General features: G+C 39.1%; 1 protein-coding gene across 2 annotated transcripts in view; it reads left to right on the top strand.

Annotated features, from left to right (window-relative positions):
- The window catches only part of PAK1 (p21 (RAC1) activated kinase 1), a 144,348-nt gene that overhangs the window by 28,004 nt on the left and 93,862 nt on the right, over positions 1-22,482 (top strand). Inside the window, exon 2 of one of the 2 annotated variants that reach the window (XM_077867173.1) lies at positions 13,222-13,380. The exons of the other annotated variant lie outside the window; for it this stretch is intronic. The gene's annotated coding sequence lies outside the window, so the exon portion shown is untranslated. The remainder of the gene's footprint in view (positions 1-13,221; positions 13,381-22,482) is intronic. 2 annotated transcript variants of the gene reach the window in all.

The raw sequence follows: 22,482 nt of genomic DNA, 5'->3' as shown, positions 1-22,482 counted from the left end.
TGAAGTTGCATTTATATCTGGAGTTCCAAAAACTTCACCATGAAAGTAAGTGAGAGAGTCTGGACCTTCTCAGGAGATGTCCTAGGTTCAGATTTTGACTTCATCATCTACTAGGTATATGACCTTGGACATATTACTTCCCTGATCCTCACTTTTGAAATTGGAATTTTAAAAAAAGATTTATTTATTTATTTTGAGAGCGAGAGGGAGAGAAAGAGAGCATAAAAGGAAGTTGCAGAGAGAGAGGGAAGAGAATCCCAAGCAGACTCCCTACTGAATGCAGAGCCTGTGGTGGGCTTGAGCTTGTGACCCAAAGATCATGACCTGAGTTGAAACCAAGAGTCTGATGCTTGACTGACTGCACCACCCAAGTGCCCCTGGAATTTTTTAATTGTTAATTTTTATATATTTTTAAGATTTGATTATTTGGGAGAGAGAGCACATGCATGAAAGCATGAGTGGGAGGAGGGGCAGAGGGAGAAGAGCAAGCTGACTCTGCTGAGCAGGGAGCCTGACTCAGGGCTCCATACCCGGACCCCAAGATCATGACCTGAGCCAAAATCAGACACTTAACTGTGCCATTCAGGTGCCCCTGGAATTTTTTCTTAGAAGAGAAAAGATACATCAGAAATTGCACTAAACTAGTAATCAATACATGTGTTTGCTTTTAGCAGACTAAGGGACTTTGACCAAATCCTTTCCCCTTTTTGGGCCTCAGTTTCCCTCTGTAAAATGAGGAACTTGACCTTGGTGACCTCTAAATTCCTTACTATTTTGAGTCCAACATTTTCCTAATTCCCGAAGAGCACTGGTCCTTTAATATTAATGTCTAGCCCTTTGTTCAGTATGATTAAGGCCTAGGATTCAGACAAATGGGACTGGGTATTCTGAAGTCTGTATATATCTACCTACCATACTGACCAGATCATGATACTTTTAAAAAGAGGAATCACAGTATACAAATCCATGGCTCTTAGATAGTACATGGTAATTAGGCAGCTATTTAAAAACATTTCACTCTTTTTTCCTTTTTCTCTTGGGATTAAGACAAGCCAGGGTACCTGAGGCATTAGCATGGGAAGGAGTAGCTTTTTGCTTTTTGCAGCTTGATTATTGTGTCTGTTCTAGCAGGAGAGAAAGACACTAAGATTATTATGACATTAAGTGATGAATGTATAATAGAGGGATGTACAAAGTATTAATCTAAGCAAGGAGTGGGAAGTGGGGAGAGGAGGCAATGAAGCCTCCAGAGGTGAGGTAACACTCGAGAGTGGAAGAATGAGCTTCCACGGAGCTTCATCAATTTGAAAATGTGTTGAGAGTCTTTTAGGGTTGCTCTGCCTTTTCTCTGGGCTTCAGCACAACCTAGAGGGCTCATTTAGAAAATCATTAGAGCCTATTAGGAACTGAGAATTTTTTTTTTTTTTGAAGTCTGAATTAGTGTTTTTCTGATGCTAGCTTGGACTTTATACCAGTGGATACCTGGAATAAGACACCTGGCCAGGTTGTTCTTAGTCTGTTTGTGGTTTGGGTATTGTTAATGGATGTATATCAATAGAAAATTATGTCTGCCTTTCTGAGAGCTACCTGAGCGAATTTGAGAGAGAACTGTTTGGAATCTCTACTTTCTGTCATCCCAGGTTAACCTATTTAAGATACCTTGACATTTAAGTCTCTCAATACATCTTGCCAGTGTATTTTTCTTTTTGGATTAAAAGTTGGCTCTATTTTGATTTGCTACTTTTTGCGTGTTGATTATTGGGCATCTAAACTTCTTAGTTCATAGGCTAGCACAGAAATAGTGAATAAAACATTTTTATTACATAAACAACAAATATTATTGTATTTATTTTATGCTACTTGCTGTGCTTAGCTTCTAGAGATACAAGAGTAAGATCCAGTTACTCTCTAGGAGAAGCTCATAGACTACTGGCAAAGAGAAAACAAAGGGCACCTGGGTGGCTCAGTGTTTGACATCTGCCTTTGGCTCAGGTGATCCTGGGGTCATGGGATGGAGTCCTGTATTGGGCTCCCTGCGGGGAGCCTGGCTTCTCCCTCTGCCTGTGTTCTGCCTTTCTCTGTGTCTCTCATGAATAAATAAATAAATAAAATCTTTAAAAAAGAAAAAGAAAGAGAAAACAATACTTTAGGAACTATTGATTAAGAATGTTATGAACTGTGATAGGCACTGGGGATGAATGAGAGAATCTCAACCCCCAATGTGTGTATAGCCCATTGGGAGGTGGAATGGTGAGAAGGAGCCTACGCTGTAAGCCAGTAACTAATACAATGAACAAGGGAGAATGTGGCATTTATCATAAAAGAGAGAGAGGGGGGCTCCTCGCTGGTTCAGTTGGTGGAGCATGTGACTCTTGATCTTGAGATTGTGGGTTCGAACCCCACATTGGCTAGAGAGATTACTGAAAAATAAAATCTTAAAAAAATTAAAAAATAAAAGAGAAATAGTATGTATGCATTGAGGAAGATACCACTTTAGGTTGTACTAGATGGTCTGTAAACTATCTCTCAGTCCCAAACACTGTAAGATTCTGTGATATTGTGAATTTTGCACTTAACGAGGACTAAAGAGTAAATGGTATTATATATACCAAAAACTCATGAAGAAAAATGTTGATTTAAGAATAGCTAATTCCAATGTAACAGAATTATGGAAGTAGGAAGAGTGATTTTCAAGTTATTAAATTCTAAAACAACAGTAGTGATTGTCAAACATTTTCCAGAAAGTGATCAGGTGAGCAAATGTTTCCTGAATATTTTTTCTGAGATCAATTTCTCCCTAAGAGTGATAGATGACAAAGAAGTATAAAATGGTATTTCTGCTCCAGAGAGGCTTTGATTTCTCTAGGACTATAGGATGTATATGCTAAGAAATTGAACAGTTCCACCAAATAAACTGGATGCAAAGTTTAAGGGTTTATAGAAATGGGGATGATTAGTTTCCTAGACCTCCTGTAACAAGGTACCATAAACTAGTTGGTTTAGAACAACAGAAAATTATGGTTTCACAGTTCTGGAAGTCACAAGTCCAAAATCAAGGTGTCAGCAGGGCCATCCTCTCTTTGAAAGTATGAGGGGGGGATCCCTGGGTGGTGCAGCGGTTTAGCGCCTGCCTTTGGCCCAGGGCGCGATCCTGGAGACCCGAGATCGAGTCCCACGTCGGGCTCCCGGTGCATGGAGCCTGCTTCTTCCTCTCCCTCTGCCTGTGTCTCTGCCTCTCTCTCTATGTGTGACTTTCATAAATAAATAAATAAATAAATAAAATTAAAAAAAAAAAAAAGAAAGTATGAGGGAAGGCCCTTCTCCTAGCTTCTGGTAGCTTCGGGTGTTCCTTGGCTTGTAGATTCTTGTGTCTTTTCACAGTCGTGTGTGTGTGTGTGTGTGTGTGTGTGTGTGTGTGTATGTCTGTCTGAACTTCTTACTAAGCACAGGCCAGAACAGCCTAGTTGGAATTTGGAAATTTGGGATTTTATGTCCAAATTTCTCCTTCTTATAAAGATCCAAGTCATTGCATTAAGGCCCACCCTAATAACCTCATTTTAACTTGATTAACTAGCCTAAAGACTAGTTTTAAATAAAATCACATTCTGAGATACTAGGATTTAGGACTTTTGATATACCTTATTTTGGGATGTACAGTTCAAACCCATAACTATAGGCTTGAGGGTTAGGGAAAGAACTTGGTCAGGTAAGAGTTGAATTAACATAAGTAGAGATATTGTAAGACAAGTCTGTACAATATCCAAACCCTCTGAAGAGGACACTGCAGGTAAATTCATCTTAGTAGAACTAAGGAGTTGTGAGATCCCCAAGCAGGGATATTTAGAGAAAAAAGATTACTTCAATTTTCTTCTTAGTTATTTTTGTTCACAATATACTACTGTGAGCAACTTTTGTTTTTTCCTATAAGCAATTTTGTTGATTTATGCCATATATCCAGTCTTGACCATTAAGATGTTGATTGCATATTGTGTAAAAATTTATTCTTAGGTAACAAAAATTAAACTATTTTAACTTACATGGTCAGTTGTAATAATAGAAGATCTTTTTCCTTATAAGCGTGATGAATTTGCAAAAAAAAATAGATAAGTTTACTCAAGGAATTTGACATTAAAAAATGAGGGTGAATTATGGCATTTCTTAATCTGTGATTCTTTGGGTTAGGGCAGTAGTTTTCAAGCGCAGCCACTCTTAGAAAGCTTAAAAATATGTTGATACTTAGATTCTACTCAGGACCAAATAAATTAAATTTCTGGGGGGTAAAGGTAAGTATGGGGCTCAGGCATCAGTGTTTTTAAAAAGCTCTCCAGGTTTGTATACCTGGTTGTAGCCCTGGGTTAGGGGTGTAAGAAGGAAACTGGATTCTTATCCTTGCTGTGACCTTTGGACATTCTCTAAAACTTTTGCGTCTCCAGTACCTCTGAGAATAGAGAAATCTAGGTGTATTATCTCTGGCATTTACCAGCTGTTTAATGACTATGGGCAAGTCACTGGAATTCTTTTTGAGTCTCTGTTTTCTCATTTATAGAATGGAGAGAATTGAAAAGTACCTTTTAGGTTTGTTGCGACAATCAAATATTTGCAGATACTTCAGAATGCTTTGTAGATTCCAAAGTACTGTGTAAATATGAGGGTTTTAAAAAATTTCACTGATAGATAACTTGCCCAAGGTATTACAACTGCTTGGTGTCATAGACAGGACCAAAATGCATATCTCCTGAAACTTTATTTCCCCATTAACTTGAAAGATGATCTTCCTTTCTCTTTCATTTTTTCAGTTCTTTTAAATTGTATCTGAATGCCTTCTGTATTGGATACTTTTAGGCTCCTAGGTATAGTAAAGCAGCATATTGGAACATGGTCTTTGGAATTGCATGGATGTGAAGTTCAATTCAGATTCCATTACTAGCCAAATCACTTTAACCTCGCTCAGTTTCCATTTCTTGTATGTTAAATGGAGTATTAAATGAGAAAATAATGTGAAAGCACTTAGTACTATGCTTGGTATGTAATACCAAGGAAGCACTGGTAATTGTTGCTTTTTGTTATTATGAGGGGCAGTGATAGAGGGAACTACCTTTAATACAGTTGGGTAAAATGGCAAAAAAAAAAAAAAAAAAAAAAAAAAAAGCCATTCCATTTGACTTCACTGAACAGAGCCCTCTTCCTTTTGGTGGCTATTGGGAGTGTGCTTGGGGGTGGGGGGAAAAGTCTTTATTATAACAACTTGAATTTGTATAGTTTTATACTGTTTTAAAGATGCTTTTAGGAGCTATTCTCATTTAATCATCACCATAATCTGCAGGGGAAATATCCCTATATATTCGACAAGGAAACCACAGCTAAGAGAGATGAAGTGACTTTCAGTTGGTTGCCTTATGAGTAAGCAATGGAGACAGTTACTGTTTAAGAGGAAGCTCTCAGCTACATGCCTCCGGTTTTGTTTCAGCTGGACTTTTAGTTTCATAATGGGCTTTTGGATGTAAACCCAAAAGCCTTCGTTTCATGGTTTTATTAATTATGTACTGTTGCTTAAATAAAGTGCCTGCAAAATCTAGCAGCTTAAAAAAATAAACATTTATTACCTCACAGTTTCTGAGGGTGAGGAATTTTAGGTGGCCAAGCTGGGTGGTTCTGGCTCAGTGTTTCCACTGAGGTTACAGGCAAGCTATCGCCCAGGTTACAGTCCTCTAGAGGTTCAACTGGGCCTGGTAGATTCCATTCCATACTCACTCATCTGGTTACTGGCCAGCTTCAGTTTTTTGCTGGCTGTTGACAGGCTGACAACTTCAGTTCCTTGCCACCTGGCCTCTCCATAGGGCAGTTTACGACATGGCAGCTGGCTTCCCCACAATGAATGATCTGAGAGAAAAGAGCAACCAAAACAGAAGCTGTAGTTTTTTATAATTTAATTTAAGAAATATCATACCATCACTTCTGTATTCTTTTGGTCACACAGACCAACCCTTCTACTAGGTGGGAAAGGATACACAAATGTGCAAATACCAGGAGGCAGAGACCATTGGATACTGTCTTGGAGGCTGACTACCATAGTTGTAGAGAAACTTTGAGGCCCAGGCTATACACATCATTTATTAAGGAGTTAACTTTATTAAAAATTTTTTAAAAAGATTTATTTATATATTTTTGAGAGAGAGAGAGGGAGAGAGAGAGAGAGCAAGCATGAGTGGGAGGGGCAGAGGGAGAGGAAAACCCAAGCAGTCTCTATGCTGAGCTTTGAGTCTGACATGGGGCTGGATCGCATGACCTTGAGATCACCACCTGAGCTGAAACCAAGAATTAGACGTTCAACCAACTGTGCTATCTAGGTGCCCCTAAGGAGTTAATTTAATACACAGGTTCAGATTGTATTCCGTGTTCCAGGCATGGTAGATATCAGGAAAATTCTTATATATCTTTAAGGGATGATTTCTCAGAACATAGGGAGCAGGGAGTCCTGCAGAATCCTCTTGAGTCTCTTTTATTTACAGTCAATCTGTTGAAGTTGTAACATAATCATGCCCAATTTTACAAATAGACACTTTATTGAGGATTTGGGAGCATGAGAAGATTTCTTTGCAATTGAGTGCTACCTGGTGAAATTAACCTTGGAAATCTAAGCATTTTGATTCTGTTAGCTATAGAGAAAATTAGCTGAGGGAACTATACGAGCCTCCAGCACTTAGTGCTTTTAAAACCACTTTCACGTTCATTTTCTTGTGATCATCTCAAAGGAATAGCGTGATGACATGGGAAATTGACTGCCATTTAAGTCAGTACATCTGAATTTGAGTTCCAGCTTTCGCAGTAACTGATTGTGTGATCTTGACAAAGTCATGTTCTCCCTCTGGACCCTGGTTTCCTTAAGTAAAACAAGGAGGTGTTAAATAGAGTTTCAGAGTTTTGAAGTGCAACTTCACAGGCTGTTGTGGTGAGACTGAGAAGTGGGAAGAGGCTAAGGAAATGGAACTTCCTCACCTCCTTTTCAGCCAGAGCAGCTCTACATTTATTTGTTTAAATATTGGTGTTTCTGTAAGATTTGATTGGCAAAAAGAGTTTGAGAGCCTTTTAAAAAGCTTGGAAACCATCGGATTGAGTGATTTCAAAAGACTTATCTATGTAAAGAAAGAAGTTGGTTTTTCTGATGCCACCGGGCAAGCAGTGGCCTAAGAGGTGCTGGTGTAGTATCCTTTCTAGGTTTCTACAGATGTCTCCTAAGAAACCTAAGATGTTTTTCTCCTCAGATGTTTTTCTTTAAGCCAGTGGAGGGAAAGGTGGTCATTTGTTGCTGATGGCTATGTCTCCAGTCTTTAAGGTGGTATAGCTTCTTCTGGAATTAGGATCCAGATCTGGAGAAATGAATGACAGCCTTCCTTGGAGAGGCAGAGGTTGTGGAACAGGCTTCCTGGGAGAGGTGGTGGCTGGGTAAATCAGCAGCAGGTGAGAAAGACTAGTCATAAGTTGGCTTCTGTTATCTATTGATTATTTAGATGTGAACATACTTTCTGTGGCCCGTTACTGGTCCCTAAACCCATCTATCTTTTGGAGTCTAATTGAGAGGAGATGGGAAGAATTTCAAATGAATCTTGCTTCTGACAGCTTGGGAGGGTTCTTGTCTTTTGGTGGCTCCAATACTTTTTGTTATTTCCCCGTTGGCTGTAGGAAACATCATTGTCAGTTGGTTGAAGTTAGTCTTTAGCCCTCTTTTCTCTACTCTCTGTTCTCTTTCCAGGCAATGTTCTTTTTGGAATAGAAGCCTGGAAATGAATAGTTTAGTGGAAAGAGGACTGGACTTAGAGTCAGTAGGTGTAGGTGAAGCTCTAGCTCTCCTACTTACCTGTGTGAATTTAGGCAAGTTTCTTAATCTTTCTCAGTTTATTTCCTCATATGAAAATAGGATTGCTGTGAATATGAAAGGAAGTAAGCATGTAAAGTACTGCATCTGCCATAATACGTGCTCATTAGGTGTTAAGTATTTACTATTATTTTTGTACTTAAGTTTTTGAGCATTTAGGATAGATGCTAATGCTAATTAAATTGTAAGACTACCATTTTATATTAGAGTAACAATATCAGTACTAGAAAAAGCCTTATGGATTATCTTATCTTATATATTCATTTAAAATTAGTACATTTTATAATTAGAATTGTTTAGGCTCAAAGTGAAGCGACAAATGGCCCAAGATCACCTAGTAGAGGCAGCGAGGACGCAGTTTATAATACCTCATTCTCCAATTACAAGAGTGTCTATGACTAGACTGGGTAGCTGGGGCTGGCATAGGTATCCACAGTGGGTTCCTAAATTTATGGTTTGAGGGCCATTAATCTATGTGCCCTGAGAAACCAGTGGCTACCTTGAGGTTGAATACTGGTCGGTAGAGCTAATCTCAGCTTCCCATTCTTCTGAGAGGTATTCTCTGGTGTAGACCTGGGCCCTGAAGACCTACTTGGTTGTACTTTCCCTGACAGCTAAACCCACCCTTCCCTCTTCATAAATTATAAAAACAAATCCTGAAAAGAGCAGACAAGTATAACCAGGATGTCTCTGGCTTTGAATGACCTAGTGTGTTGGAATTGAAATATGGAGGGAAGGAGAATGGAAAAGTTCAGGAAACTTCTTGGGTATTTTTTCCCCTCCAACATGTGCCAAAGGCTGTTCTTTCTGTTGTGTGAAGAGAGAATTGTAGAATTTTATGACTGAAAGTTCCTTTTAAGGGCATCTAACACAACTTTTACCCTATGTTTGAATTTCTTCTGTAAAGTTCCCACCAAATATTTCTCCAGTATCTGCTTGCATACTTCCATGATGGAGAGCTCTCTATTGCTAGAGACAGTCATTTTCTTGGTTTGACATTTTGGCCCTTAATACTAAAATCTGTTCCTATGTGGCTCCTAATCACTGGCCTCTCACCGGATGAAATAGTGCATGTCAAATCTTGGGGTGTCCATCTTCCATTCCACATCCAGCTAAGGGAATCAGGCAAGACAGAGACCCAGAAGCTCAGTTCTATAGCCTCCAATTCATCCTCATGTTTTTGTGGGTAAGTGGGTTTAATAAATTATTTATTCTTTTTCATGGACTTGCTGAATTTATTAGTATTAGAATCATTAGAATTTATTATTAAAATTTATTAATACTAGAAAGAACCTTGGTGATTATATGGCCTGAGTGTTTTTTTTTTTTTTTTTTTTTTTAATCATTTGATAGCTTAGTAACTGAGTTCCAGAGAGGTAAAATCATCTCTCCAAAGACACCATAAATTCTGGCATTAAGACTCTGGACTCCTGGTAGTACTGGATGTATTACATAGATAGCTCTTCTAGAGAAACTGTTATCAAACTCTAAAACTTTTTTTTTTTTTTTAAGTGCCATGTGGCACTCATGTACCTTGAGATTTCTATTGGGAGAGACAGCATCAGTTAAAAATTTCATAGATTTTTGTCTAAAAATAACATGCTATTTTTCAGTATTACAAGAGAAGGTAAAGGGTTCTATCCACAGATATTTATAGAGTACCTATAGGAATTCATGTGCCAGATTCTTTAAAATTTGTACTACAAGACACACTCAGAAATCTTCACTTTTGTGAAGTTTCCTAACTGTTCCCTTCCTCCACCCCCATTTCCTCATGGAAATGTTCTTCATTATAGTTCTCATGCTGCACAGGCAATGTGGTGTGGTGAAAAGAATATGGACATTGGGTTTAAACAGGCAGACCCGGGTTGGATTTTGGATTCAGGTGTAATTCACATTACACATTTTCCCCTTTAACTTGAGAACTATCAAGGGCAGTGTTTTTTTTCCCCAACTGTGTAAGTCATAACCCATGGATTGTAGATTTAACATAGTACATTGTGCCAGCATTTTTAAAAAGTCAAATAGAATATGCCAGAAGGGACACCTCTATGGCTTAGCAGTTGAGCATCTGCCTTCAGCTCAGGGGTCCCAGGGGTCCCAGATGGAATCCTGCATTGGGCTCCCTGTGGGGAGCCTGCTTCTCCCTCTGCCTATATTTCTGCCTCTCTGTCTGTGTCTCCCATGAATAAATAAATAAAATCTTAAAAACAAGAATATGCCAGAAAAAATTCAGAGCACCTGTATATGGAAAGAGCAGGGATCGTTTTGTGAAACTAGTGTTTTATGTTTTTAGATGTGTGTGTGCATGTGTACTGTGTCTCTGTATAAATTGTATTCTTACTGTAGGTTGTAGTCAAAATAGTTTGAGAAGCCCTGCCTTAGAGAAGAGACTGCTGCTATTTATATCTTTTCTTCATAGGAGCTAGCACAGGGTCTGGAACAAATCTAAAGCACATGCAACTAAGACATGGCAGCCTGAAATTAATTGCTTATTATATGATACAGGCATTAAATACAATATAGGTTCAAAGACAAGGGAAATTGTCTTGACAAATAGTTTAGTAAATTAGTTGAGAGCTTAGTTTTCTGATGTCTGAAAGATCTGGGGATAAATTGTAGCTCTCCTAGCTACTACTCATTGGCTAAGGAAATAAGGCGAGTTACTTAATCTCTTTTATCACATTTTCTTCATCTCTGAAATAGGGATAATAATGACCTCAGGTTGTGAAGTTATGATAGTGGCCGACACATAATGAGCACTTGCTTATTTTCATGGGCTGCAGTTGTCATGAGAGGCTTTTTTAAGAAGGCAGACATTTGTCCTCAAAATACTGGTAAGAATTAGATGGGAGAAATGTTTGACGTGTCCTGTATGCAGCTGAATACTCTGTTAAAGCCATTGGTAGTCTTTTTCTTTTACATATTCTTTTTCCATGTTTTCTCTCACCAAGATACCCATAGTCTTTTTTTCTCTTAAAAACCACTTCCTGGGAAGAAAGTCCAGTGTAAGCTGTTACAACTTGCCTGTGGCCCCTCCTAAGGCTAGTTCATTCCTATAGACAGAGAAAAGGAAATTACTTCAGGTTGCCTGACCCAAGTTCTGCTTTTAGGCAGAATGCCTGCTTAGCCTCGGGGAAGAGCAGAGAGAAGTGGCCAAAGCAGCTCAGCTGGGCCCCTGTAAAAAATAAATAATAATAAAATAAAATAAAATAAATAAAATAAAATAATAAAATAAAATAAAATAAAAATAAAAAAATAAATAAAATAAAATAACGTAAATAAGAAGAGTTCTTGGCTTCTGGTCCAAAGCCCAGACTGGAGCTTGAAAGAGCAGGTTTTTCTAAAGGTAGGTAACTGGGATGGTGGGGAGAAAGATCATCACTGTCTCTGATTTCTGATGATACTAGAAAAGAAACAGATGCAAACCTGGGAAGGAGGGATAGGGAGAGAAAGAGGGTGAAGGGTAGAAGGATCAGAGAAGGGAAAGAGAAAGTGCTCACAAAGTTATCTAAGTTAGCTCCATGGAAGGAGTACTAGTCTGGGAGTCAGGAGACTCAGGTCCTAGTTTAGGCTTTCCTACTGAAACTCATTTTAGGCCTTGGTAAAGAAAGGGGCCCCCTAAAACCCGTTTCAGGTCTAAAACTTTTATAACTGGTTAATAAAATCTAGAAGAGAGATCCAAATAAAATACTCCAGCATTTCACAGGAGGTGGAAGAGAGAGCTATTGATTTGGTTAGTCTATATTGGAGTTTCTTTACTTTGAGACTTGATATTTTGGATCATATAAACCTTTGTTTGGGGGTGAGGGATTGTTCTGTGCATTGTAAGGTATTTAGCAGCATTTTTGTCCTTTACCCACTCGATGCCAGAAGCATCTACCCCTCCCTCCAGTTGTGATAAAAATGTCACTAGACATTGCCAGATGTCCTCTGGGGGACAAAACCAATACTGATTGAGAACCAGTGGTCTATCAACATGCAAATTGTAGAGAAAATGCAAAGATAAAATCAATAATAATATAATCTTATTTATTTTTAAAGATTTATTTATTTTAGAGATGGAGGAGGCCAGAAGGAGAGGGAGAGAGAAACAGGCAGACTCTCCACTGAGCGTGGAGCCCAACATGGGGCTCTTGATCTCATGATCCTGAGATCACAGCCTGAGCTGAAACCAAGGGTCAGAGATGCTCAACCGCCTGAGCTACCCAAGTGCTGGAGCCACTCAGGCACCCCTCTTATTCTTTTTTTTTTTTTTTTTTTTTTTTTAATTTATTTTATTTATTTATGATAGGCACACAGTGAGAGAGAGAGGCAGAGACATAGGCAGAGGGAGAAGCAGGCTCCATGCACCGGGAGCCTGACGTGGGATTCGATCCCGGGTCTCCAGGATCACGCCCTGGGCCAAAGGCAGGCGCTAAACCGCTGCGCCACCCAGGGATCCCCACCCCTCTTATTCTTATATAGCACTTACTATGTACCAGGCACTGTTATAAACCCTTAAATGTATTAGCTCATTTAATTTCCATAGTAAACTTATGAATTAAGTACTATTACTGTTTCTGTTTTACAAATGAGGAAACTGAGGGGGAAAAGTTAAGTGCATTAATAGCAGCTAACATTTTTATGAGTTGCTATGTGTTGGGAATTCTAAGTACTTTATGAACATGTAATCTCATTTAACCCTCCCAATCACAATGTGAGTGGGTTCATATGTTATCACAATTTTATAGATGGGGAAGCTCTAGCATGCCTGACTCTCTACTGAGCACTGCGGGCACACTGGAGTAGATTAGTTTCCAGAGTAGTTTTTCCCATTTTATCTTGCGAACAATTTTGTGAAGTAGATAGTATTATATCTCCTTCCTTCCTTCCTTCCTTCCTTCCTTCCTTCCTTCCTTCCTTCCTTCCTTCCTTCCTTCCTTCCTTTTTCTTTCTTTCTTTCTTTCTTTCTTTCTTTCTTTCTTTCTTTCTTTCTTTCTTTCTTTCTTTCTTTCTTTCTTTCTCTTTTTTCCTTCCTTTTCCTTTTCCTTTTCCTTTTCCTTTTCCTTTTCCTTTTCCTTTTCCTTTCTTTCCTTTCTAGATACCTGAAGACACTGAGACTCAGGGACATAAAGGCTTAGAAACTCGTGGAGCTGGCTGGCATATGTTATATGTACACTGTATGTTTTTTGTGGTTGACCATGATGCCTCCAGCCACAGAAAGTAGCAGGCAGTCAGGTGACATGTGCAAAGAATACTGAGCCCCTGTTTGTGATATGGAGCTGAGAGTTCTTTTTGATTTGTAACCTAATGTTGGTGAGGTGTTCTTTTGCCCACTTACTTCCTTTTTTTTTTTTTTTTTTAAGATTTCATTTATTTCTTCACGAGAGACACACAGAGAGGCAGAGACACAGGCAGAGGGAGAAGGAGGCTCCTCGAGCAGAGCCCGATGCGGGACTCGATCCTGGGACCCCGGGATCACATCCTGAAGCTGAAGGCAGAGGCTCAACCGCTGAGCCACCCAGGTGCCCCTGCCCACTTACTTCCTGATTGACCTTGGCTGTATATCATAACTTGTAATTATGTTATGATGGGCTTGTTTATTTTTTTAAATATCTGACTTCTGCAGTGCTCTATTCTGTAAGCTCCATAAATATCGGCTTATGTGTAAATAGACTGTTCACCATGATATCTCAGCACAGTGCCTTACAGGCATAGTTAGTTTTGTTTGTGAAATTTCTGAATCAGTAGGCACATAGGAAGGGAACTGAGAATTAGATTGATTTATTCAGGATTAGACAGCAATTTGGTAGCAATTTTGGGATTAGAATTGATTTTTCCTATCCTCAGGCCTAGAATTCTCTATAAAACATCATGTTTCTGCATATGATTGGGATGATATGATCTTACTGTGTGGCCATATGCAAATGCCTCAGTTTCCCTTCTATAAACAAAAGTACTAAACAGCCATTCTTTTCTTCTTTCAATCTTTGTTGCCACCAATAATGTACTGGTGTGGCCTCCAACCACAGGATAAATGGTCTCCTAAAAACCAGGGAAGCCTCATTCTTCTTGCCAATTTAGAACTAGGAATCATGTTCTCTCTCCTGAACAACTACTTCCTATTTCAGTGGTGATATGGTGATAAGGTATACTGATTGAAACAGAAAGTAGGTTTGAATTGCAGGGGAAGAAGGCAATTGGAGTATCTACTTATACCCCTTCTTTATATTCAGGACTGTATGCTGAGTGCCTGCTTTTTTACTTCTCATTGTAAAATTTGGTGTCTGTTCATTTTCCTTTTAGCTTGTGGGGAAAAAGCCACAGAGCTACTTAAATTAAATGAGAAAAAATTCCTTCTCTTTTTGTTTCAGTTGTTTCGATCAGTAAGATTATAGATTTTGATTAAGGGAGACATTTGTCTTTTCCTTTCTTTGGAACACTTAGAGACCATTGTAGGGTTGTTGACCTAATTTCAATATTGTTGTGTCTTAAGGAATAGGGAGGCCCAAGCAGAGGGAGAGAAATGGGAAAACAACTGGTTAGTGGAGCCATTAGAACACTACTAACATGGGGATCCCTGGGTGGCTCAGCGGTTTGGTGCCTGCCTTTGGCCCAGGGCACGATCCTGGAGTCCCGGGATTGAGTCCTGCGTCAGGCTGCCGGCATGGAGCCTGCTTGTCCCTCTGCCTGTGTCTCTGCCTCTCTTTCTCTCTATGTCTATTATAAAAAAAAAAAAAAAAAAGAACACCACTAACATTTTTTTTTTTTTAAGATTTTATTTATTTATTCATGAGAGACACAGAGAGGCAGTGACATAGGCAGAAGAAGAAGAGGGCTTCTTGAAGGGAGCCCGATGTGGGACTCAATCCCCGGACCAGGATCACACCCTGATCTGAAGGCAAACACTCAACCAATGAGTCACCCAGGTGTCCCCCAACAACATTTATTGATTAAGTTCACCATCTTATATGGGCATGGTTTGTGGTGCCTCACAACAATGACAGTAGTAACATCAAAGATCACTGATCACAGATCATCAGAATAAATATAATAACAAAAAAATTTGAAATATTGCGAGAATTACCAAAATGTGCCAGAGACACGGTGAGCAAATGCTGTTGGAAAAATGGCACCAGTAGACTTGTTCAGTGCAGCATTACCTCAGATCTTCAATTTGTAAAAAATGCAGTGTCTGTGAGGTACAATAAAATGACATATGCTTGTATTATAAAAATTCTTTGTATATTCTTACAGTTCCTTATCAGATATATGATTTATAAATATTTTCTCCTGTGGATTTTCTTTTCACTTTCTTGATGCTCTCTATTACTTGCAGCTCAAAGGTTTTTAACTATGATGTAGTCCAGTTTATTTATTTATTTATTTATTATTTTATTATTTTATTATTTTTTTTCTGTTTGGGCTTTTGGTGACATATCTGAAAAATAATTGCCTAGTCCCAGGTCACAAATGTCTACAACTGGGTTTTCATGTAAGTGTTTTGTAGTTTTAGCTTTTACATTTAGATCTAGGTCCCATTTTTTTTTTTAAAGATTTTATTTATTCATGAGAGATACAGAGAGAGAGAAAAGCAGAGATACAGGCAGAGGGCAAAGCAAGCTTCATGTGGGGAGCATGACATGGGACTTGATCCCAGGTCTCCAGGATCATGCCCTGGGCTGAAGGTGGTGCTAAACCACTGAGCCACCCGGGCTGCCCTAGGTACCATTTTGAATTACTTTTTGCATATGATATGAGATAGTAGTCCAGCTTCATAATTTTTCAGGTGGGTATCCAGTTGTCCCAGGACCACTTGTTGAAAAGACTATTCTTTTCTCATTGAATTGTCTTGGCACTTAGTCAGAATCATCTGACCATAGATAGAAGAGTTAATTCCTGGACTCTCAATTCTGTTTTATTGATCAATATCCCTGTCTTTATGCCAGTACCACACTGTGTTCATTATTGCAGCTTGGTAGTAATTTTTGAAATTGGGAAATAAGACTCTTCCAACTTTGTTCTTTTTCAAGGTTATACAAGTCTTGTATTTCTTTTATTCTTTTTGATGCTATTGTGAATGTAACTTAAAACAAATTTTCAGCTTTTGGAACGTTCATTGCTTATGTATGGAAATATAATTGATTTTTGTATTGCTCTTGTATCCTGCAACTTGGTTGAACTCATTTATTAATTATTAATTATTTAATTCTAATAGTTGTGTGTGTGTATGTCTGTGTATGTATAGATTCCTCAGGGTTTTCTTTGCTTTTTTTTTTTTTTAAGATTTTATTTATTTGAGAAACAGAACAATCATGAGCAAGGGGAGAAGAAGGGCAAAGAGAGAGGGAGAAGCAGGCTCTTTATTGAACAGGAGGCCATCGTGGGGCTCAATCCCAGGACCCTGGAACTATGACCTAGGCTGAAGGCAGATAAGCTTAACTGACTGAGCCACCCAGGTGCCCCAGGATTTTCTACCTACAAGATCATGTCATTTCAGATAGAAACAGTTGTACTTCTTCCTGTCTAATCTGTTTGCTTTTATTTATTTATTTTTCCTTGCCTAATTGCTCTGGCTAGAACCTCTAATACAATGTTAAATAAAGGTGGCAAAAGTAGATATCCTTGTTTTGTTCCTGATTTTAGGGAGAAAGCATTCAATTATTTACCAATTTAAGGATGATATTAGGTGTAAGTTTTTTTGTAGATGCCCTTTATCAAGTTAAGGAAGTTCCTTCTATTACCAATTTCTTGAATGTTTTATCATGAAAGGGTGTTACATTTTGTCAATGCTTTTCTGATGTCAGTAGAGATGATCTTATGACTTTTGTTCTTTACTCTGTTAATATGGTGTATTGATTGATTTGCGGGGGCGGGGGTGGTACATTAAACCAACATTCTGCACCCTGGATCATTTTGTGTTTTATGAGTTTTTTTTTTTTAAGATTTTATTTATTTATTCATGAGAAACGGAGAGGAGAGAGAGAGGTAGAGATAGAGGCAGAGGGAGAAGCAGGCTCCATGCAGGGAGCCTGACATGGGACTCGATCCCGGGTCTCCAGGATCATGCCCTGGCTGAAGCCGGCGCTAAACTGCTGAGCCACCTGGGCTGCCCAATGAGAAGTATTTTTGGACACCAACTACTTATGAAGCCTGTGGGAATATACACATGGCTAAGATATTGGGGCCATTTGCTGTAATTGTGAAGACAGAAAAACACAGGTTTATTAAAGTTGAAAACACAGGAATATGATAAAGACAGCATCTTGTGTCAATGTGTGATAAGTAGTTCTCAAATGAACTGTAAAATGACTTTATTTTCAGGCCACTCAGCAATTATAGGGTTGGCATATTATAATTCTTTTTGTCTTAAGATATGTCTTTTCCTTTCTCCACGTCTCATATTCACTATCTGTACATGGGAAAATTGGACTTAGTGGTATGCAAGTTAACCTCTAGTTATAGCATATTGTGAAGTTACTTGACTTCTGCGGGGCTTCCTTCTCTTAGGTCTTTCTAAAGAGTTTGCTGTTTTGATAAGTTCTAAGTGGCTAGGTATTTAGATGATTCTGGTTCTGAGTGGAAGAAAGATGCTTTGTCTTTTTTTTAGTTGGCCTTAAACACATTCCCATCTCAGATAGATGATTTCGTTTCATATTATTCCAAATTCTGGTGAAATGGGATAACTCTTGAGAAGGGCCATTTCCTTCAGCAGCACAAACTCTGTGAGGAGGAAAGATAATTGGAGAGGGAGTTGGGGGTATGTGTTTCAGGCCCAGCTGTACATTTAAATTGGACACATCAGTTGATTCCTTTTTTGTTTTAGTTGCTTCTTCTGTCAAATTGAAAAAAGAGTACCACTATTATTGCATAATCTTTCAGGGTTGTTATGAGGCATAAATTATATTGTAGATGCATATAACTGTATATGCACATTAGTTATTTGCAAATATAGCAAAAATAACTTAAATAATGTAAATAATGTAGCAAATAATGCAAATATAAATAATGCAAATTATTGTTGTAAATAATAGCAAAATGTTACAAATAATATAGCAAATGTAGCTTAAGTATAGGTACATTTTAAGCCTCTGCTATTCATGCACTTTTGATAGGTGCTTTATTTTTTTACTTTTTACTTTTTATTTATTTATTTATTCATTTTTTAAAAGATTTTATTTATTTTTTCATAAGAGACACACAGAGAGAGAGAGAGAGAAAGAGAGAGGGGCAGAGACACAGGCAGAGGGAGAAGCAGGCTCTATGCAGGGAGCCTGACATGGGACTTGATCCTGGGTCTCCAGGATCACGCCCTGGGCTGAAGGCAGCGCTAAATCGCTGCGCCACCGGGGCTGCCCAATTTTTAAAAAAAAATATTTTATTTATTTATTCATGAGAGACACAGAGAGAGGCAGAGACATAGGTAGAGGGAGAAGCAGGCTCCCTGTGTGGAGCCTGATGTGAGACTCGATCCCAGGACCCCAGGACCATGACCTGAGCCAAAAGCAGACACTCAACCACTGAGCCACCCAGATGCCCCTTGATAGGTGCTTTAAACTTTATTTCTCCAACTCTTTATAATAAAAACTTTATCCCCATTTGATAGATGAGGAAGTTCCGGTTCACAAAGGTTCAATAATCCGGTTAAGGTGGCAGAATCAGGAATCAACAGTAGATCTAATTCCAGAGTCCATATTCTATTTTATTTTACTGCCATTGTGTCATTACTGTTGGTGTTTAGTTTGGTAACTTGCTCAAAATGGTATCTTTTAGACTTCTCGACTGAGAAGTTACTCTTTTCTCCTTCATAATTAAGAAGTACTTTGTAGGGAGCTGTTATGAAATATCCTTTTCTGTGCCAAACTTTCAGTATGTTTAGTTATTTGTATCTGCATGGACTCATGGCTTCCTATTTTATTCAGTAGATAATACATTATTGCTATTATTATTTATTTTGATGCTCCAATTCTTCCTGATTTGGCTAGTAAGAGCCCCATTCAAGTTGGCTTCTGTCTACTTTTCACATGTCCCTGCCGTTCATTGACCACTCCTTTGCTTTCTGGCCCAAGAAGATATTCTAGGTTCATCATAGACTTCTCTGCTCCAGCCCTGGAATAAGCGATTTCACCAAGGAACCTTGATTTCTTTTAGTGTTAAGTGGTATTTAGAAGCCAAAATCTGGCTGCTAGGCATGCTTATTTTTGTTGGGCTTGTGCTGCTTCCAGGTCCTCTCAGTAGATAGTGAGGAACTGAGGTTCCGTCTCCCCATTATAGGCTCTCCTCACTGTATGGATGCTCTCCTCATGTTGTGTGGGTTCAACACCCTAGACCAGGCTGCTCTGTCATGGAGAGTTCTTCTTCACTTCTTTAGCTTGAGTTTTGACATGCTGTACCAGGCATCCTGGCCCTCATATGGATGCCCTCCTCACTGTACTTAGACTCTTATATCCCTTACCAGTCCACCCCCTCCCCACTGTAGACCCTCCTTACCCTGCTTAGGCTCTGATAATGATGTTCTGTTGCCCTTATCAGGGCTATTATAATATAGTGGCTTCCTAACAGTCTTATCGCTTCTAATCTTCCCTTCCCTTTCACACTTCTGCTAGAGTGATCTTTCTAAAATGTAAGTCAAGTCATGCCACTGTTCTGCTTAAAAAAATTATAATAGTTTATCTTGCTTGTAGAATAAATTTCAAGTTCCTTAGACTGGCATTTTAAGGCCCTTTAGACTCTGATCCAAATGTGCCTTTCCTGAATTCCTCTGTGCACCCTGCACCCCAACCATGGTCACTGGCCATTCCTTAGATCTGCTTCTATGCACATACTCTTCCAAGTTTTTGCATTTGCCTTCTCTACCTAGCTTAGCCAACTCCTTTCTTTGCAAATTCCTTGGTGTGTTTGTATGTCTGGTGTGGGTTATCAGGGTTTGAGTACAGTATAGTGAAGAGAGCATCCATAAAGGAAGGGGGTTACCTGGTGAAGCCTCTCTGACATCCATAGTTAAAGTCAGTCCTTTTTTTCCCCACTTCTGATGGAGTACATACTTCATTCCCCCTTTTTTCATGATTAGCTTTTATCTGTTGCCCCTGATTCATTGGCTGCTCCTTGAATGCCCCAACACATGGCATTGCATCTTGTAGACTCTCAGTGAAGTCCAATACAACTTGTTGAGGGAATGACTTCTGAGTTGTGAGTCTGTTGTTTTCATTTGAAGTCTTTTTTACAGGCCCTGCTGAGGTCCAAGAGGCTATGACTGCATGAAAGCATTTGGGCTGTGGTACTGCTGGGTCAGATGCCTATCCTATGCCAGAGCTCTTTCTGAGAAAAGCATATATTCACATTGCTCTCCTTTTCTGGTGAATTCCAAATACATCCTTTTACAAAAAAATTCTCTACACTGTTATCCCAAATGAAAGAATTGCTGGCTACACGTATATGGGTATCTGAGGCTGCAAATAATGATAGCTACATGACTTTATGAAAAACCTTCCCCAGACTGTATGAAAGACAGTGTAATGACAATGTGTGTCTTCTGTCAGTCTGTCTACCACTCAGTCTGTCTGTCTTTGGAGAACATTTTTTTTTTAAATTTATTTTATTTTATTTATTTATGATAGGCACACAGTGAGAGAGAGAGAGAGGCAGAGACACAGGCAGAGGGAGAAGCAGGCTCCATGCACCGGGAGCCTGACGTGGGATTCAATCCCGGGTCTCCAGGATCGCGCCCTGGGCCAAAGGCAGGCACTAAACCACTGCACCACCCAGGGATCCCCCTTTGGAGAACATTTATGCTGAAGTGTCAGCAAAGGAAGATTTTAAACTTTCTCAGTAACTAATCTGTATTGTGTAGGTGCTGAGAGGGGAGAAAAGAAGCATCACAGGTTAGGTTCCTTGTGGGATATGTGGGTGTCTAGGGAGGAAGAAAAGGATAGGGGACTGGATTTTCATAGGTCTCATTGTCAGGCCCACTTACTCTATAGTTATTGTCACATCTTGGTCCTCTCTTATTCTACTTCTTTCCTCCTCCAGATCTTTGGCTAGGCTTTTCTTTTCTAAGTTTGAACTGATTTCAAAGACTAGGCTCTTTGCCATGTTTTATAATCATAACAGTAAATGATAAAAAAAAAAAAAAGATTGTTCACTTTTGCCTTTCCTGTCAGATTTTTAGTCTACTTAAAATAATTTCAAAATTGAGGTCAAAACATTTTCTAACATACATGTTCAATTTTTAGCTCATCCTACTGAGGCAGGACACCACAGGGATTGTAGTCAGGCTTACCTACAAGGCTAACTCTTAGTTTGATTTGGCCCGAGAGACAATGGAATGCTCTTAACTCAAGATTAGCACTGTTCCATCTGCCTAGTGGTAATTGACATTAAAGGAGAATAAGGCTTTAGTTCTATAATACTGGGGAAGCAGCATGGGAAGCTCTTGAGGATATGACAGAACTGACTTCTAATTCCATCTTAATATTTACTAGGTTTGCAGTCTTTGGCGATTTAAGTTCTCTGTCTTGTTTTTATAAAATGAAGATAATAAAGCCAATTTTTTAGAGCTGTTAGGATAAGTGATTCTTCTAGGGCAGACTCTGATTTTGACTTTGTCACTAACACTGGGAGTCATCACCCTAAGTATTGTACTATGGCTTAATGTATCATTTCATACATCTCAAGCCACTTTGACATCATCTTATGTAATCTTCACAGTATGCTCAGAGAGCGAAAGACAGTATGATTGTTCTCACATGAAAAATGAGCAAACTGATGCTCGAAGAAGTAGTTTGTCTAAGGACCAGGACTTCAGTCTTAGTTAAGAACTCCCTTTGTACACTGACCAGTCCTAGGAGAGGGCGCTGTGGTAAAAGTTGTCCTGAACTTGGGCAGCCTGGGTGGCTCAGAGGTTTAGCACTGCCTTCAGCCCAGGGTGTGATCCTGGAGACCAGGGATTGAGTCCCACCTCAAGTTTCCTGCATGGAGCCTGCTTCTCCCTCTGCCTGTGTCTCTGCTCTCTCTTTCTTTCTTTCTCTCTCTTTCTCTCTCTCTCTGTCTTTCATGAATAAATAAATAAAATCTTAAAAAAAAAAAAAAAAAGTTGTCCTGAACTGAAAGTCAAGAATATCCTGATTAGTCTTCACTGGGAGAATTAGGGAAAATAATTTCAATTTCTATTTTAGAACAAATATGCTAACTATTCTGCCTAACTCACTTTGGTTTGTTATTCAGTAGTTCTTGAGGATTTGCTATGCTGTACACTGTGCTAGGTATGGCACCTTCCCTCAAGCTGCTCACACTTTGCTCTGGAGAATAGATAATCTGAATAAGTGAGAAGAGCCTTGGCAAATGTGTGTGTGTGCTGGCAGATGGGGGTGGTCCTGGTAATGTAGGGGTCTAGGAGAGATGGTTTGGGACCGGGCTTTGCTTGTGAGGGAGGAGAAATCTCACAGGATTTTATGTAGGAATTAAATTGGACAATGGGAATGACTATGCTTTGTTGATTATAATGAACTGCATAAATGTTAATGACTGTCATATCTTACAGGAACTTACTGACCTAGTAGAACATCACAGCTGGAATCTAAGCTTAATTAATGTGAGAAGAAAGATTTTAGTGGCAAGAAAGATTGAGA

Source organism: Canis aureus, chromosome 23 (genome assembly GCF_053574225.1).
Source record: "Canis aureus isolate CA01 chromosome 23, VMU_Caureus_v.1.0, whole genome shotgun sequence".
NCBI classification, from domain to species: domain Eukaryota; kingdom Metazoa; phylum Chordata; class Mammalia; order Carnivora; family Canidae; genus Canis; species Canis aureus.
This window is presented reverse-complemented; position numbering and strand designations above follow the sequence as displayed.